The sequence below is a fragment of the Corvus brachyrhynchos genome, unplaced genomic scaffold (assembly GCF_000691975.1).
Source record: "Corvus brachyrhynchos isolate BGI_N302 unplaced genomic scaffold, ASM69197v1 scaffold14, whole genome shotgun sequence".
Taxonomy (NCBI): Eukaryota; Metazoa; Chordata; class Aves; order Passeriformes; family Corvidae; genus Corvus; species Corvus brachyrhynchos.
The window spans coordinates 12,907,327-12,926,569 of record NW_008239110.1 but is presented as its reverse complement, the minus strand read 5'-3'; the positions used below and the strand labels follow the sequence as shown (position 1 = coordinate 12,926,569).

Sequence of the window (19,243 nt, the reverse complement as noted above, 5' to 3'; positions counted from 1 at the left end):
AATGCTGAATTACTCTGAGTAGTTAGTGCTTTCAGCAAGGCAATAACAAACAACAAACATAATGTGGATGATACACTGCATACGTACATGTGGCACTAAAAGCAGCACCATTTTTTTTCAGAAAAGAATCTTCATTAGAAGAAGAACAACTATTTTCTCTGTGTAAATTTTTATAGACTGCCTGCATAGAAGTCTGAAAACAGGTGACAAGATATCTCATGATATATGTTAAGAGCTGTCAGCTGAGATTTGGGCCCCTGTTCTTGCATTCATTATTGTCCATGGATTCCTTTCCTGCTTCACAACGTCTTGCCTTGATGTAAGACTGCAGAGAAAAGCCAGACAGAGACTGAAACTGCAGTCAGAATTCTGCAGCATTCAGATCACATTTACAGCTGTTTCAAATCACAGCAGCCCATCTACCCAGTGACACAGACCACAGACAACATGTGAGTCTGTCTTTTTTCTCTTCACTGGTGCCCCATTGACAACTCAGTTGAACGCAAGGCTTCGTGCTTCCTTTCAAAGCCCCAAGCAGGACTGGCTTCAATTACCAAGTGCACTTCATACTGTGTGACTCCCACATCACTTACATCCTGTTGGAAGGAAGGACTTGTCATCTTCAAGTAAATATTGTGAGTGCAGGAAAAAAAGCTTCCCAAAGGACAGCCTGTGACCCTGGAACTCACTCCTCAAAAGGCACAAATGAACAGGAACAGCTCTACCATGGCAAAAGGCAACAAGATCATTCACTTTGTCCCATCACTGTGGCAGGGAATCAAGGAAAGAAGCAGCTTCTCAAATAAATGGATAAGAAATGAACAGAAGCATGGAGAGCCATATGTTTTCATAATATGTAAACAGAGTGAGTGGTTAATATAGCTTGTCCCTTGTTGGCAGGAGACAGTCACACACAAAAAATTAAAAGGTAGAGTTTTGTTGGGTCTGGGACTTGTTCAGTATTTCATAATAACACACTTATTACGTGTTACCAGTTCAGTGGTGGTCAAGGAGCTTGTGCCTTCCTTCAGGTTTTGCTTGCCTGGCTCCCTTACTTTGGATGATGGCTTTTCTTGTTCCCTTAATTCTCAGTAGTAACATAGAGTATATAAGATCAGATGCTATAAAATATTGATTTTAGTTTTAGTGTGTCAACTAGGTGATTTCCTTTTCAAACTGTACTTTATAAAGTTGTCATTTAAAAAAAATATTTGTTTTCATCTTTTTCATTACACTTGGTCATACGAGTATATACTGATGAATTACCTTAATAGATCATGAATGTTATTTATGCTTTTGAAACTAGGTAAAAGTCCAAATTCTTTTATTCTACAAAGAAAACAGACTAATATTCATGGTGCTATAAGCCGTTGTTCTAATACTCCTCATTATATCTCTTATTCTAAAGAGTAAGGCTATTTATGTATTTTTTTAAGAAAAACAAATGTATCTTTTAAACTTCATGCTTTCAAGGATAAAATTTTTTGTGCACATGTATGAAAATACCTCAAAACAGCAGAGATTTTATGTCTGTACAACAGCAAAATCCTACAGCTGGTTCCATTTTAGGATACAGTGGAACAGGTACTTCACAACTACTCACATACTCACATCCTTTAACTGTAAGCAGCAGAGAAAAGCATGAGTTACTACAAAAGCTGTCTGCAGAGTGATGCCCTCTTCACCCATTCCTTGCTGGTTCAAGTGTGGTGGTTTTCCCCAGCTTCTGTGAAAAGCATCTAGGAAAACCCATCACTTGAGTTTTTAACTATGAATTGAGAAATGATCTGCTTCTACGTTTTTGTTTACATTTAAATATACAGTAAATTATGAGTCATACAATTCCATTTTGAGGATTTGCTTTTAAGTGAAAATATAAAACATACAAAAGAAAAAGTTAATTTTGTCCCCCCACTCCTCTAAAATTGATAATGTCTTCTGGGTCCCCTTTATTAAGGACATAGTAAACATATATAACAATGAACAGCTTTGGAATGGAATGCAAAATATACAACATAATAGAATATCTCAAGCTGTAAGGGACCCATAAGGATCATTGAGTCCAACATAGTTGTGTTGCACCCAAGTATAAAGAAAATTTACTACATAGTTAACCTTGTTTGCATGTTTACATACTAGGCATTGTAGTTTAGGTGGGTAGCTGCTACAACTAGTTACACCAAATGTCACAAAGTTCTCCCTATATTTTACCTCTCTTTGGAAAACTGGGCTTTTTTTGGTTGAAATATCTGGGACTCATTAATAAAGATTGTACAGGAACATATAAATCCAGCTTCCTTTAACCACACACAAAAGCAAATGGTTTTGTTAAATAGCAATTGTCTTTTCAGAATGAATTATGATTTAAGATGCATTATGTAATTTTTTTTCATGTTGTGCCATTTGGTCTCTGATCTGTGAGGAGGCTCTGTGCCTTCTATGGAATCAATTAACCCTAAAGACCAGCCATAGTTCTAACCTCATGCTTTAATGGAAAACACTAGACTTCTTCTTTAGTCACTTCTAAGGTAATGTGTGACTTGAAATATACAACTTTACAAGACAGCTGGCCAGGATAGTGTAAATTCCTCCATTTCTCCATCTTCATTGCTACATGAGATACCTGGATACCTGGAGCACAGCACATGACAGCAAACAATAGATGTAGGTCTGGCATACAGCTAGGGGAACCTTGACTTTCTGTCTCTTAACACAATCAGACAGAACACAAGAGCTTATGTAAGGTACTACACAAAGCTGAAACTGAAAAACTCCAGCCCAAAGCAAAAAAAAAAAGAAAAGCATCTTAAAAGACTCAGTCACACAAATATTCTCCATCAAGGTCACCACATGAAATTCTAGCTAAGGATGGTGGTCAAATACACAGAAAGACATAAATTACAAACCCAGACCTGTGTAGGTATACACACATACACACACACACACACACACACACACCCCTGTATCAGGTTATATGTTTGAACTAAACTGTTTCTGAGTTTAGAATTCTTTTTTCTCCTCCCTTAAAACTCTCCATTTTTTTTTGGCATGGGTATGTTTCCTGTCCTAGCAAACAGCATGTAAGAGGAACCTGTATTTTTTTTTTTTAATATCCAACCACTGAATTTCCACAAGTTGTTGCAAAATACAATAAAAAAATAATAATAAAAGGGGCTAAAAATCATCTTTGCCTCACCACACATCTCCCATGCTCTTCCCCCAAAACCCAGGGGAAAACTATTAGAGTTTCATGATTTTCCTGAGAGGGACAATATATGTGATCACCTTCAGAAGAAAGATGAAATACACTCCAAACAAGTGTCCATCCTAGCCAGTGGCTTGCTAGCAGTCTGATACTTTCTATGCTAAGCAGGTTCCAGGCATGAGCCTTGTCTAATTGCCATGATGACAGACTCACACTGGAAAAGAAAGTGGTCATTCAAGACACCTTTTTGGTGGTTTATGCCACTAAGCCAAAGCCAAAAAAACTTCACAAGCCATCAGACCAGTGACTTTTAATATCAGGGTTCAAGGACACTATAATTCTATAGCCCTCTTCACATTTGGAGGAAATGAGTCAGGTGTGGAGAGGAAAGCACCACATTATCCACATGAACCAGCTTATGGGCTGGCAGCTGTTGGGGTCTGTGGCAGTCCCATTGCACCTCTTCCTTCTGCATGTTTGCAGAAAGGCTCACCCTCAGCGAGTGTCTACTTTTTGTACTTCACTCACATTGAGAAAATGCTCACTGTAGCTCATTTGTGATTTGCCAGGTTTTTAAATCAAGTTATTGTTTATTTGTTTTAGTATTAGAAAGTGTTTTTTCTTGTAATTTATTTTGGAAATTGTTAAATATACAACAATTTAAATATTCTATAAGAATATTTGTCTCCTAGATCTCTTGTGGTTCACCCTCATTAAACACAAAGATAGCAGAGTGAGAGAAGCATTTTGATTTCATAGAATAAAAATTAACTGTAACGTCATAAACACAAAACAGGGTGAAACATAGCAAGAAAAGGATGCCATGGATGGATTCAGTTGGATCTGACAAAGGTCAGTACAGGTGTAACTGAAATCACTTATGTCCTGGATATGTCAGCTGCACTTCACAACTAAAAATTAATTTGTCTCTCAATTTACAAGGAAATGGAAGCTGGTTGTGAGGAATACAGCATGTGACTGCTACAATTACTTGAAAAAAATTCCCTTGTAATTTTGTAGCCCAAATCATGCTTTTTCATCCTATCTTAGTGTTCTGGGTTTGGTTTTTGTTGTGTTTGTTTGTTTTCTCCTGTTGGTAATGGTTTTTTGTCACTGTTGTGGATCATGAACATATATTTATTCAGGATATTTTATTGTTCCCATACCACTGGTTTATTGAGTTTTATTTAATTTGTGTTAAAATAGTGTTTAATTTATAAATGTTCTCTTTGATCAAATCTTTCCATTTCCATAATGACAGTGTTGCATACCGTTCAGTGGCAGAACAGAGAACAGAATAGAGGTTTCATGCCTTTGAATCCACTCCTCTGTTCGCTACTCTGGTCTGAAGTGGAAAGAAGGAGGATGGTAACACCTTGTTTGTGGGGTCATAAGACTCTTCCCAGTTCTTCACCTTGTTTTAGGTCTCATCAAAGGACAACATACCCAAATCCACAGACTGCTAATGTCAAGTCAAGCAAGGAAGGAAGGAGTTAATATCTGTGATAGGAAGAGTCAGCCTCAACTGTCCTCAAGCTGGTACCTATTAAGGAGTAGTTATGAGAGACAGGTGAGAGATAAAGTAGGAAAGTTTTATAGTGTAGGAGAGAATGAGCTAGAGACAGCATTGGGCTGGTTGTCGGGATAGTAAGCGGAGCCAGGTGTTTGAAGTCATGGAGAGAGAGGAGATTTATAGGCTCCTTCAGTAGACAAAAACCTCCTTTCTTCTTCCATCTGTAAGTAATGACATACCGGTAGGGCCTAAACCAGCTAAGAGCTGTTGTTCAGAAAATACCAAAATAGCATGTAGGTGCCTGCATATTTGCTTAAGACTGAAGAAAGGATCATGAGTTAATAAGCACTTCATGCAGTTCCTGGTGTTCCAGGATTCATCTCATGCCCCTGTCCCCATTTGTTGTTTGCCTTTTGAGGGTTACACTTTTAAAAAGTTTTAAGGAATACCCCTGAGTTTCAAGAGGTATGGCAATTTTTAGGAGGCAGATCTGGCCAAAAAAACTACTCATGAAGAAACACTTTATTTTTGCAAAATACTTCTTGCCTGAAAAAGACAATATGTTTCTCAGTTTCTGTTAGAGCGAGCTGGGAATTATTAATCATTATTCCCATTCCTAGGCTGTCTGCTGCTCCCCTCTCTGCCTACTATTTCCCAATTCAAAATCTATTGTGAAAAGTATATAAATCATAGTGGATAACTACCTCCTATAGAAAAAATTACTTTACAATTTAGTTGTTATTTCCATGCCCAAGTAATATATTCTTTTTATTTATAACACAGGCTGAGTTATTTCTTCAAGGTCTTACTGAAGGACAACAAAGCCTATGAAGTTTGAGTAGTGGGGAGAGATTCTGGGTGCCAGCTTCTGCCAGGTTTCCTCTGGAGGCTCCATGGTAACAGTAATGGCAGAGCTGCAGGTGAGAGGACTGAGCTTTTCTACTTACTCAGCTCTAACCTGCAGGAGTGCCTTCCCCGGGCCAGCCTTTGTTACTGAAGATTTGGTAAGAAGTGGCCAGCTCAGGATGAAGGTCTTTTCAGACCCTTAAGTTTTAGCTACTTGCCTTAGAGGGCAAAAATGCAAGGCATTGTGGTGAATGCACTCAAATTATACGACATAACCTTGCGGTACCTTTCTGGATTCTCCTATCTTAGTCCTAGGGGATTGTCTTTGGGGTAATGATTAAAATGTAAACTCCAAAACTGATGTGTTTTTCTCTGCTCATTAATGCTGTGGCATAACATTGTTGTCAGATGCGCTGCTTTCTTTAGCGGACATTTGGCAACAGTGACTGCCCAAACCACAAAACACAATAGTGGACGTGCTGGAGCACTTATCTTTTCCCATGATCCTTTGTCAGCCTATTAAATTCATACATCTTAGTGCCAGCAAAACTAAAATAATTTGGGGAATGGATTTTGCAACATGATTTTTGAGGAAGAGGGAGAGGCAGGGCTCAGAAGGTTAAATCTGTGCTGTGCAAGTGCCCTGGCTCTTTTTCCCTGCAGAGCCAAAATATGAGGTTCTTCTGACAAGTGATTTTTATTTGAATTCTTTGACTGCTGGGTGTTTCAGAGGAGGTCTGCTCAAGCACTGTAGGGACCCCATTCCTTCCCCTTCCCTGTGCAGTTTTCCTGCAGCTGGTCAAACCTTTTATGTTGGGGGCTGGCTGAAATGATTTGGATTTAACTGAACTGAACTAGTAATAAATTAATTCAATGAAATTTTGGCAGTAGTTCTGCATAATACTGGTTTAACAACTCACTGTTAACTTAGGTGCTTTCCAAAGTGGAAAGTCTTAAGGGAGCATGTGTTTACCTTTAGAGTGCTTCCAAAATGCCCTAGATTTCAGAGCTCAGCTCTTTTTCGGTGGTTTGAAAACACAACAATGCCTAAGCTGGCCTCATGAGCTATCTGTGACAAGGCTGGATGATGTACTTTCAGGAAATCCGAACATGCTGTCTATGCTTTGACAGCTCCATGCTGGCTATCACTACATGTTTCAGCAGATTTCTCCCCGTCCTGCACAGAGCCCAAGGACTCAGCTGTGCCCTGCAAAGCTTCCTGTTTACAGCCATGCATCCTCCGAAAACAGAGTGCTCTCTGCTTCCCACATCCCAGAAGCCATTGACGGATCCCGTAACATCCTGTGCCTTTCCGTCGTCACAGCACTGCTTTATCTGAGAACTGCCGGGAGAAGTTGCTCACAGGATTGTTAACAATTGGTCATCACCTTTTGGATGTGTCAGACCGTTGAGTGCTCTGGACCGTGGGCTTTGCAGACGTGGAAACAATATCAACAAAACATTTGCCCTTTGTTCCCTCTGTATATTGAGTTCAGTGTGTATCATAGTGGATAACATGCTTCCTACATGGAGAAAACCCAGGGCCTTCTCGTTTGAGGCTGAATGTTATATGGCTTGAAGTGCACAGACTGAACTGGGACACAAACGTAGCTCAGTATCAAATGGTCCTGGCAGCTGCACAGCTTATCTCCTCCATTTGTCTCCTTGTGGTTGCAGCCAAGGTATGTACATTGTCTGGCTCCCACCTGCAATGTAGTCTCCTCAAGGAGAATAATGTCCAGTCTCCAGCTCCCTCCAAAGAGGATCACAGATTAAGGCTTCATTCCTCTCATTTCTTCCTCTGACCTACAATGCACTCCTGTTGTCCTCAGTGGTTACTTAACAGCACTCAAGAGAATGACCAGGAATGAAAAATTGGAACATAAAGAGAGAGAAATCCTCCCTAGTGGGGAAAAATAAAATGAGTTGACTGATACCTCTGCTGCCTACACAAGCATACTTTGGGTCACTGGAAAAAAAAAAAAAAATCATTAAAACTAGCATGCTCTTTTTTTCTAAGAAGTAAGTTATCTTCAGACTGTGGAGCCCAAACCTAACCTCAGCCTTGCACCCACTTTTAGTAAGAAGAAATCTGGTGCCATGAGAAGTGGCCTGTGCCACCTTCTGCAGCATTCCATTCATGGTGATGGTCAGGGAAATGGTCTGGTCCCATCCCTGAGTCCTTCCTATGGAAGAATGCTGGGGTGTCAATGCCTCTGTGTTGAGGCCAACAGCAGGTCTGCAGGCTTCACAGACCTTAATTTGGACATGGTTAACCGCTATTCGTGAGAAAAGCCTGTGAGAAGAAAAGCAGTTAGTTTTTATCCATGAGAATACAGTATAATCAGAAGCATAAAAGTTAAACAGTAGGAGAAAAACAGCAACACCTGTTATTTTCCTGAATGCTTGAACGCTTGTGCCATAGGCAGCCAATGACTATATGTTTAATAGTAGCCAGTAAGTATACTGTAGTATTTTACCAGCCAATGAATCTGTAACACAAATGACAACATACAAAAAGTGTATAAAAGAGGCTGCTTTGTTTTAATAAATGGCTTTTTGCACTTTTTCCAAGGCACTGTGTGTGTCGTGACCACCCCAACACTGACACCTCTGTGTGTCACACAAATCTCACAAATAAAGGTCAGAATTTTGCCTGAGTGTGCAAATCTAGATTTGCCATGTAGTATTAAGACTGCATGAAGTTTGGAATACACATTCCTTCTGTTTAAATGTTACCTCTAATTAAGCCTTTCCAAACATATTTGGGATTATAGATCACTCACAACCTCTCCATTGTTCTTGAAGCCAAAACAGCAGTAGCCACAACCATGCACAACACATTATTAAAAGAAAAGGACTAGTTTAAACTAAGTTCTATAATTGTATGCTACTAAGTAAAATGTATACTTTAAAAATTCTTTCCACCATGTGAAATGATACATAGAGGGTAGAACTCTACACCAAAAAAAGTTGCTATAAGCCTCAAAGATTATCTCTACTGGAGAAAAAAGTATTCTCATATATATAAAAATAGTTAAATGCTTGGAAAAAAAGATTTAATAGCCCCTAAAACTACAGCTGAAAACAAATTCTTCAATCTAGAGCTTAAATTAATGCAATAAAAAAGGAACAGCAAGTTAGCTGAAAACCTGCTTTTCTTGTTCTTCAAGTAAAGTCAGTAATGAAATCAAATAGTAAACAGATCTTCCTTCCTACATGCACTTTCAAAAACAGGCAATGAATACTGAATTTGTGTGGAATAGGGCTTTGGGAAAAGCTGTTGCCAAAATTAATTAACTCTACACACTTTTTAATTTTTTCCCCATCCAGCTGAAATACACATATGACCTTCTCACTGAAGAATTATTTACACACACGCGTAATGTCAAACAAAGAGAAACCCAAAGGAGCAATGCAATAACCTGGCACATGCCTCAGAATTTTGATGCATCTTTCTTGATTTAGTGTATGTATGTAATAACTTTGTAGGAACAGAAATAAAAACTTTGTTTTCTAAAACCTCGTTTTAGTGGATAGTTGGAGTGCTGGCACACTATCATAGAAACATAGAATAGCTGGAGTTGAAAGGGGCCTTTAAAGGTCATCTAGTCCATCTAGGAGCATCTTCAACTAGAGCAGGTTGCTCAGGGCCCCATCTAACCTGACCTTCAGTGTTTCCAGGGATAGTGACCCAGGGCAACCACTTCCAGTATTTTACCACCCTCACTGTAAAAAACTTCTTGCTTATATGTAGTCTAAATCTACCTTCTCTTAGTTTAAAACCATTACCCCCCATCCTATCATAACAGGCCCTGGTACAATGTTTTTTTTCTCCATCTTTCTCATAAGTCCCTTTTAAGTACTGAAAGGCCACAATAAGTTGTCCCAGGAGCCTTCGCCAGGCTGAACAATTCCAACTCTTTCAGCCTGTTTTCATAGCAGAGCTATTTTAGCCCTCTGATAATCCTCCTCTGGCCTTTCTTCAGGACCTGAGTCAGACTGAGTACTCCAGATGGGGTCTCACCAGAGAAAAGTAGAGAGGGAGAATCCGCAGCCTTTTTGGACACGCTTCTTTTGATGCAGTCCATGATAAGATTGCCCTTCTGGGCTGCAAGAGCTCATTGCTGCCTCATGACCAGCTCTTAATCCGCCAGTAGTGGCAAGTTCTTCTTGGCAGGTTTGTTCTCCATCACTTCATCCCCCAGTCTGCATTGATACCAGGGGTTGCCATGACCCACCTGCAGGACCTTGTACTTGGCCTTGTTGAAATTCATGAGGTTCCCATGGATCCACTGTTCAAGCTGGTCCAGGTCCTTCTGGATGCCATTCCACCCCTTAGGCATGTCAGCTGCACCACTCATCTTGGTTCATTTGAAAACTTGCTGAGGGTTAACTTGGTCCTTTCATCTACATCATTGATGAACATATTGAACAGTAGTGACCCCTACATGGACCCCTGAGGGAAACCACTTGTCACCGCTGAACATCAGGACATTGAACCATTGACCACTACACTCTGGATGAAACTGTCCAAACCGTCCAACCAATTCCTCATCCACCAATTCCTCATCGACCAAGCAGTCCATCCTTCAAATATATATCTCTCCAATTTAGAGAGCGGGATGTTGTGGGGAACCAGAAATCCAGATATGTGACATCCATAGCTATCAAGCTACTATCAAGGAATAGATTGCGTGTCGCTGAACGTCATTTGGTTGACGTTGGGTCTTTGACGTTACCGCTGGCAAGGCAGGGTTTATTTTCCAAGAATAATTTTGGATGGGAATATTTCTTTTTGCTTGAAGTGAACTTTACATACCAGGTGAGTATTCTGCTTTAAAACGGCGTATTTGACAAACTGTGTGGCTGAGGTATATATACATATTATGTCTGTGAGACTGCTATGTGTTTTCCTTTAATTAAGTGGAATTATACTGTTGCTAGATCACAGTAACAGCAAAGGTGATTCAAGTTCCCTGTGAATTTTTCTGTGACAGAGTACCCTAGGTAATTCAGGAAAAGTCCAGCCCAACCGCATCCCACAGTTATTGTGTGATTGTCATTGAGTCAACAAAAGGCTTGACCCTGAGTGGAAATTACATGAGGCCAAGATAAACTTATCAGTCTCAATAACCTTCACACTTTTTTTCTTCCTTCCTTCTATTTGAACTCATACTAGTTTCACTCTGTGGTAGCACAGATGCCTTGTGAGCCACTGTGACCTTCCTTTCCCTTTCTAAATCTCATTAATATATTCCTTCCTCCATCCAAAAAATTATGGACTCTGTGAAACTTACTACAACAAGCCCTCAGAGAGGCCTGACTGCATTTCGGCTTTATAAAGGATGGCATAGATACCTTCAGGACTACAAGATGGTCCAGAAGGCTTGTCACCTCTCAGAAACAAAAGCTTGATAGAGACCTACAGTCTCACTCTTAATGCCCTGGGTCAGGCTCTTTGTTAGGGCAGATTACTTCACATTTGTCACTCAGACCTCAGGTACTGTCCTCTGAAGTAAAAAAGACAGCTTAGCTGCTCTAACAGCCTCTCTACCCATTTCTGTAACCCTCTCTTGTGTTGTGAGCCCTCAGGCCACTTCATAGCCTTAACCATTGCCGTAGACAGCAATTATTTCCAGGCTTCAGCCACTACTGTATTTTCAATGAAGACAAAAGGGAATATTTGCAAGCCCAAACTAACAGTTCATTAGAACCATGGCAATTTTAGCACCTCAACCTGAGGTTAGGGCTCTAAGTAAACTTACCTGTATTTAGTCGTGTTCCAGTATGACACTGCACCACAGCTTGCTGCTGGTCTTCCTAGATCACATCAGTACTAATTGCCTGACTCCTTCACTGATGTTACAAACACTTCAAAAGGTAAATTCAACATCAGCTATAAAATTATTTGGGTTTGAGTTATCCAAGGACTTCATTAGCACATGCCACAGACTGTTCACTGTATTCACTATGTAAAAAAACCAAATACCCTGAAATAGAACAATGAGTTGTGCAGTTTTCAGCAACAAAAATTATGTTCAAGAGGCCCTTTTAAAAAACAAAAAAAAAGGGATGTAAAAATGAAGTTAGAGATGGCTCTACCCACCCTTTTCCCTTTCAGCTGAGAGTTCAAGCTCCCCACTAGGAAGCAGGTGTGTGCCCAGGGCTAACTGTGCTCTTCAACACTATTTAAACACTGCTCTTGGAAGAGGTGCTGTCTTTGGGGAATGGCTGTCAGACTAAGGTCATGTCTACACATCTCTGCTGTTTCCCCATGTGTCACTTTTATTTAAAGAATATGGAAATGAATGCCAACATCCAGATTTGCATTTCCTCTATCTCTGATAAGCAGTTTATTCTGCTTAAGATTCTATTTGTGAACTTTCTGACTGCTACATTTTCCACAGTTGTACGCTAATCTACAGTGTTAAACACAATGTTTTGTTGAAATTTCTGGACATGCACTACACAACATTCATGACATTTTAGAACTAAGTGATTAAACAGGCAACAATCTCTAGAATGTAGATAACCTCAATGTTTCTTATGAATTTACCTGTTTCTTATTGAGTTAGTGGTGGATTTAGCAATGCTGGGTTAATGGTTGGACTCAATAATCTTAGAGGTGTTTTCCAATGTACCTGATTCTATGATTCTAATGCAGTCCTTTCTCTCACACCACAATATAGATCACAGCAGTTCATTTCCAGAAACTTTTCCTGCTTTCCTGGCAGTAGAAACACTGCTACAATCTACATTGATTTTTATTCAATTCCCTTCTTCATAGATAACGGTGAGACCTGTACTTAAAATATAAATACCATAAACATAATTTTAAGTATTTTTTTGTTCTTCACTTAAGACTGCTTTACTACAGACTCACTAGGCAGGACAGGATCTGAATTGGGATTTTTTTGTGATTTCCAGCAGCTCCTCAGTTTCTCTCAAGACACATGCAGTATTTATAAGTCTTGTGTTTTACTGGGGTAAGTTACATCGTACTGACAGCCTGTTGCCCCTGCTACTTGTCAATGGACACTGGTAATTTATTCTTCTTTTCTCTTTCTGTACCTGAGGCAAGTTTAGCTGAGGACTGTGCTAGACGGCTCTTAAAAATTCCATTACAGCAGCTCCCAAGGTGAAGGAGTCTCCATGAGGTATTTGTCATACAGACTGCCTGAAGACCAGAGACTGTGACTAGGGAGACAAAAAATTCCCCCCATGTGAAAGCAGATGAATCAAAAATCTTGTCCAGAACTTTTACTGCTATACCAGCAAACATCAGCCAGACTAATCAGGTGGGAGCAGTGTGAGCTGCAGGAGGAACAAGCTGCACCTGTGCTGGTGCTTTCCAACAGCCTAGCAGAGGGGAGGAATTCATCCAGATTAGTTTCCTCAATAATATCCTTTCTAATTCATTGTAATTCCCATTGTAATGAGAAGCACTCTACAGCGATTACAAAGAGATCTTGATTTAGTATATTTAAGAATAGAGAATGGAAGTGAAAATCAAGGATTAATAATGTCCAGGTAGAATGAGTGCACACAATTTATCTGTGTCATCTGTACTGTGAGTTCACTCATGCAAAGTATAGCCATCCATGAAGGGCTCAACCCATGAAGAGCACCATCCATCAGAGCTCCAGACTCCAGTATAGCACAGTTTCTCTTGGATCTGGTTTCTTGCTTGATTAGAGCAACATGAACAGAAGCCTAACCTTGCTCAAAGAGTGATATACCTTTCAAACTTTCCTTCCCTGTTGACTGCTCTTTCTGAGTAACCAGAAAATGCTGAAAAAAATAAGGTAAGTAAATTCAGAATTTAGAGCCAATTATGTTACTTTCTAAATCTCTGCTGAAATTCTGGAAATTAAATGGTCCTAGAAGTGCAAAGACTTTTGAGTTTTTGTTGTTCTCCAGGCCATTTTCCCCTGAATGTGTGAATGGAGATCTCATGAAAATTAGTGGAGTTATATTCATCTAACAACACTAAGGAGAAAGCCCTGCTAATCCCTCATGTTACTGACAATATTAAAATTACAAATTTTCAATTTTTAATTATTATCTGTCTAACCTCATAACCTATGACAGCTGCTTTTTTTGCATGACATGCCCAGGCTGCTGAGGCAACATTTCCAGCCTACATTTACATTAATCTTTTTTTCCCCCATTTTGTTATGAAGTCTATCATACAGAGAGATATTTGAAATCTTACCCAGTTTCTTTAACAATTTAAGCTCCAGTGGAAGATGTGAATAAAGGGATGGACAGCTGAAAAGCTGGTAAATCAAGTTACATTGATTGCAGAACAATATCACAAACTTTTATGACTCAACACTGCAAAGGCAACATAAACCTACCCAGCAGTGATATTTTTCCCTGCAAAATTATGATGAGCAATTTTATCTGTTTTTCAAATCTCTACCTTTTAACCTGCTTGTTTTTACACAGCTACTGTAGGGTGACTGGTCAACTCCTCCAACTCAGCCCCCCTGCCCATAACTCCATGGTGTGGGTACCGGATCCAATGCAAAAAAAAAAAAGGTACTTTTTTTGTGACATTTGAAAGCCCAAGATCTCCCCAGCTGAAAGTTAATTTGCGTCTTCCTTTCTTACTCTGGTTTAGTGCTATTGAGACAGAGCTACAAGTTCTGCTGTGGAAGAGAGATTTATAACACATTGCATTAAATCCGTTTTTACCCTGTACTGTTAAATGTTTTTTGAGATTGATCTACTCCTCACTGAAGCCAGTGGGTGGTTTCCACTGAATTCAATAGCTTTTGGACTGAGCCAAAATGAAGGAATGAAGCAGTAGGACGCTACAGCACATACAGCACTACTGCAGGACAGTACATTAAATGCATGTGTTTTCTCATCACAATTGGTGTTTCAGGCTGTTTAATCACTGCCTCTCCCCATATAATAATAAATAATATCTGGGCCTGGAAAAGAGAAATGATTTTTTCTTCTACTGATTTTTTTTTTAGGTGTATCCAAATAGCACATGCCAAAATGTGACACAACTCTTATGTTTATGTGAATTCAGAGAAGTTATAAAAAAATAAATTTCCTTGGTACTTTAAAAAATAGTTCCACAGCTTTTAAAAAATATTTAGGTACTCACAATATGTATTACATTTTCATAGGAAATTACATGCCAGCACACATGAATATATTCAAACCCAAGCAAACATCAGAAGAATTTGTCTTGATGGTAGTCCATAAGTCTTAATATCTGCTAATATTAGTCATCTGCACATTTCAGTTTTGTTAAATGCAAACTATGTGACACTCCACCCTTGTTGCAACATCAACTTGCAGTGTCCAGCCTTTTTGTACTTCAAGGACTTTTTGTCTTTCGGGGCAGGGGTCTGGAGAATCTGCATAGTGGGAAAAAAAAAAAAAGGAAAGGGAAAAAAAATAATTATCATATTTTGTAGACACTGAGATAGCTTAGTCAATGCATAGATTTTATTTATTTATTTAAATTTACTAAAACAAAGTCAAGCCCTGAAAAGTTAAAAGCTAATAATGGTATTTATTATAAATTCACCCTTGTCACACATGTACTACATAGAAAAAGTTTTACATGGGTGATCAAATAAACCTCTTGTTTAATAGGACTTCCTTCCATTGAGAGGTGTTCCAGGGATGAGTGAGCTGTGAAGTGACAAGCAGAAGGAAGTGCTTTCTGTCAACTCCTAATAGCCATTGATTCAACCATTCATTCAAAGGAAAGGAACTAAATCTTCTTGGGTACATGTGAAATGAGGAAGAACTTCTCATGTACCATAGCATAAAAATGTGCTCCAGAGCAGAGGACGTAGAAAGAAATTAACATAATTCAAAAAATTTTGGAGGGAAGAGAGAGGAAAACTAAGATACATCTCTGTGGAGCTTGCTCTGGGCCTCTGAGGCCCTTAGTTTGTTGTGAGTAGCTGTGAGATATTCTGCCTCATTTCACACCTAGAGGAAATTACAAATCCTTAAAAAGCCCACAGCAGTCATGAAACATCAAATATTGAAAATCTGGGAAAACTTGATGCTTTCTGGGATATTTCCAGATCCCACTTAATGCATGACTCATGATAGTAATTATCCTCTCCATGCTAGGGGTACAGTAACTAATTAAGTAGGCTCATGAAAGCACCTTCAGAATCTGGAAGGAAAGCATAACTGATGTGATTATATTCCTGACAGATTCCTCTGTCCAAAGCAAGCTTAAAACTGCTTAAGTCCACAGTTCAAATGAATAGAAATCAAGTGCCTGGGATTGGAAGTAGTTTAATGCAGTGTAATGTGCCATTCACTTTAAAAGATATTGTTCTTTGGAGAAGTCATTCTTTATATTTTATGATGTTTGGAGGCAGAGCTGCCTAATGACTATAACTAAAAGCTGTCTGGGTTATAAGTACGAATGAACTATTTAAACATCACTCATTATAGGGGAAGACTGATGGCTACCTTGATTCACAGCCTGCCAAGTTAAAATAAGTTCAAGGTACTGAACCTCCTAGAAACCAAATAAACTGCACAGCCTGAGCAAGCCCAAAGGACAACACTAACAAGAGTCGTGCTGGCACCCTCTCTTGAACTCTGAGTTCCTGAGAAGGGATGATCAAAGCTCCCATGCTCTTGATAGAAATTCACCTGCCTTGGTATCACACGTTTACATCTTTACCATGTTGAGTTTTTGTTTGTTTGTTTTATCTTACAATCTAGTAAATGGGATTAAACATAAATGACAAAAGAAAGAATAAAAAGCATGGAAAGAGGAAAAACAGAAGTCAGAAAAACATCTAAGCTTTGCCAGCGAAAACACTACTAATAGAATTAATACATTTGTACTGACATTGAATCAGAGAGTTATGGACTAGAATTTACTGAGTAAGGATCTTACATCTATGTCTGAGAGAGTTGCTCAGTCACATCTTTCCCTGTTGAACTTCTTTGGAGGTGGTGCTGCAAGGAATGTTGTTTTCACATTGTGAGAAGACAGAAACTCACTCCATCCTGGATGGATCTAGTGATCAAAGTCCTCCTTCCCAAAGGCATCTGCTGACTTTACAGTTGCTGAGGTATATATGGGTAAGGGCAAGAAGCTCTCTTGCTTAGAAAGCAAAGATGATACCCAAACAATTACAAAAAAAAAAAAAAAAAAAAAAAAAAAGAACTGTGATTCACTGTTTCACTTAGCTGAGGATCCAGTTCATATATAAATAAATTTGTGTACATCTACATTTGTGTGCAAATGCATAAACTTCATATTATATATGCGTATGTGTGTGACAACAGGCACCAAAATGTTTAGCTGTTTAGAGTTTTTCAATGCCTTTTTCTTTTTACTTTATTACTTTTTTGTCATTTATATTTAATCATTTAAAGGAAGAAGACTATATTTTATGCTCTCAACACAAAGCTCAGACTAGGTTGTCAGGACTATTAGACAAGGTGATGTTCCTTCCCTACTTCTACACACACTCACATTCACAATATAATAACTTACATTTTAAAAATGGAAGAGCAGTACAACTCATCTGAATCCTTTCAGAAGCAGAAATAGTTCTTGCTGAGTGTTCAGGTCACAGGATCACACTGTCACGTGCAGTTTATGTGGCTGATTATACTAGGTTTCAAACACTTAAGATTTTGAAGTACTTCCATCAAAGATCTCTGACACTATATTTTCCACTCTGATGCACACTTCTGAAAATTAAATTATATAAATAAATGAATCCTGAATGTGACAACATGTCTCGAAAGACTTAATACTATAAAAACTTGTTTTAGCTACTTATGTTAATTGATTTTTAGTCAATCCTTAAACATGCAGTCTGCAATTGCTACTGTCTTCTCCTTGAAATTATAGCCCTCTTTCTGGCTCAACTACTTAGACTTTCAGAAGTTTGACACCAATTTCTCTGCCCAATTATTTTGTTCCATGGCACTCTGCTGTAAATTACTCAAATTCTAAAGCATGAAGGTATGTTCACCTGCTCAAAATGCAACATCAGCTGAAAATATGCAGTGTTTTTCTTTTCAGTAGAAAACTTACCTTTAGGGTAACAGCTAAGCATTCTTTTTATGTCTCCTTTAAAGGTATAATTCTTCTTTTATTCATTTTTACTGTACGTTATTGTCTTTTGTTTTAACATAGAATTTTAAATATAATAAACTGCACCAAAAGAAAGTGATATAGCATAGCTGTACTCAGAAACAGATGAGTTTGCCACTTGTAATAGAATAAAAGTGTATATCAAATTGAAGAAGGAGTTGCCTACTAGTATGGTCTTAAGTGCACATTTCATTTATTTTATGAAAAAGAAAACATCACTCCTCTGAAGTCAAGGGGCAATGATTTTAATCTGTGGCTTTTGGTAATGGAGGCTGAGCAACTTAGTGCTATCTAGGGCATTTAGCTACAAAACTGCAATTAAATTAATGGGAGCTGCACAGGTAAGCCTTGTGTTTTGTATTCAGTCATAGTATCAGCTGCAGGATCCTAAAAAACTGGACAAGCTGCTGTCAGCTTTGAAACTGGTTGAGTTGCTCAGCTTGTCCACTTACCTCAAGCCTTGTTGGGCAAAGGGCAAACCTTGACATAATTATTATGCTTTCCATTTGGCAACAAAATGTGTAAATAATTTCGTGTTAGTACGAAGGCTTTGTTCTTACAAATCTTTCCTGTCACTACAGCTGTAGTATTGATGAAGTAACCATGGGAGGTGGGGAGGACAATCATTGTTTTACTGCCCTGAATTTGAGAAACAATATTCAAACAGGAATATGAGAGTAAAAATATCAAAATAGAAAAAAAGACAATGGAGAAGTTGTTGAAGAGAGATTTGACTCACAGTACAGTGGGTCGTAACACAGAAAATTAAGTCTTATCGCTTCAGAGCAGTTATGTCTCCAAAAGCTCTGTTCTTTCCTCTGTCCACATTATCTTAGTTTTGAACATTTTGTCTTTATTCTTCTATTGCAAGCAGATAATCCAGTGCAGGCAGGTGAGACACTGCCCCAATAATTCAATTTTTTTGCAAGCCTTAAAGTGAGACCAGAAGGAAAAATCCAGACAAAATAATAGGATTCTATCACATTTGTCTAGGCACTTTCAAATGTTACAGTACTCCCCACTTTGCTTCTGGAATATGCTCACACACCATAGGCACTGATGAAATGGGGCCAGGATTTCACTCAGACTCACAAAGGTTCTACTTATTTTTGATGCGAGTCAGTTCCCAGCAGACGTATCATAAACACTTCCACCCCACTGAAATCAGGGGCAGCTGAACAAGGGCCACCAAGCAAGGACTTGTAGGGAGGAATTAGTACGAATTCTTTTGTTTCCCTATGGGTTTGTGCAACCAAGCTGTGCTCTGAGGAGTAATGCTGCAATTTATTCACTGAGTCACTCCATGCCAGAAGTTTTGCCTTTTGTTATTTTTCAGGTAGGCAATGTAAATGCAATTTTCCTTGTGATGAAAACAAAATATTTTAGGAAAGGATGTATGATATTTCAGAGAACTTTTAGCTTAAAAAAGGAAATCGAGATCTGAAGTGTTGTTATTATGAAACATCTTTAAAATATTGTGGATAAAGTAATTTTAAGCCTGATTCCAGTAAACTTAAGAAAATGGATTCCACTGCTTTTCTGGAGATTAATGTTTATTGGG

General features: G+C 38.7%; 1 long non-coding RNA gene across 1 annotated transcript in view; it reads left to right on the top strand.

The window, feature by feature from the left end:
* The window catches only part of LOC108448037, a 14,929-nt gene extending 13,524 nt beyond the window's left edge, over positions 1-1,405 (top strand). Inside the window, exon 6 of the long non-coding RNA XR_001863822.1 lies at positions 122-1,405. This is a non-coding gene — a long non-coding RNA (uncharacterized LOC108448037). The remainder of the gene's footprint in view (positions 1-121) is intronic.
* Positions 1,406-19,243: the final 17,838 nt, after the last annotated feature.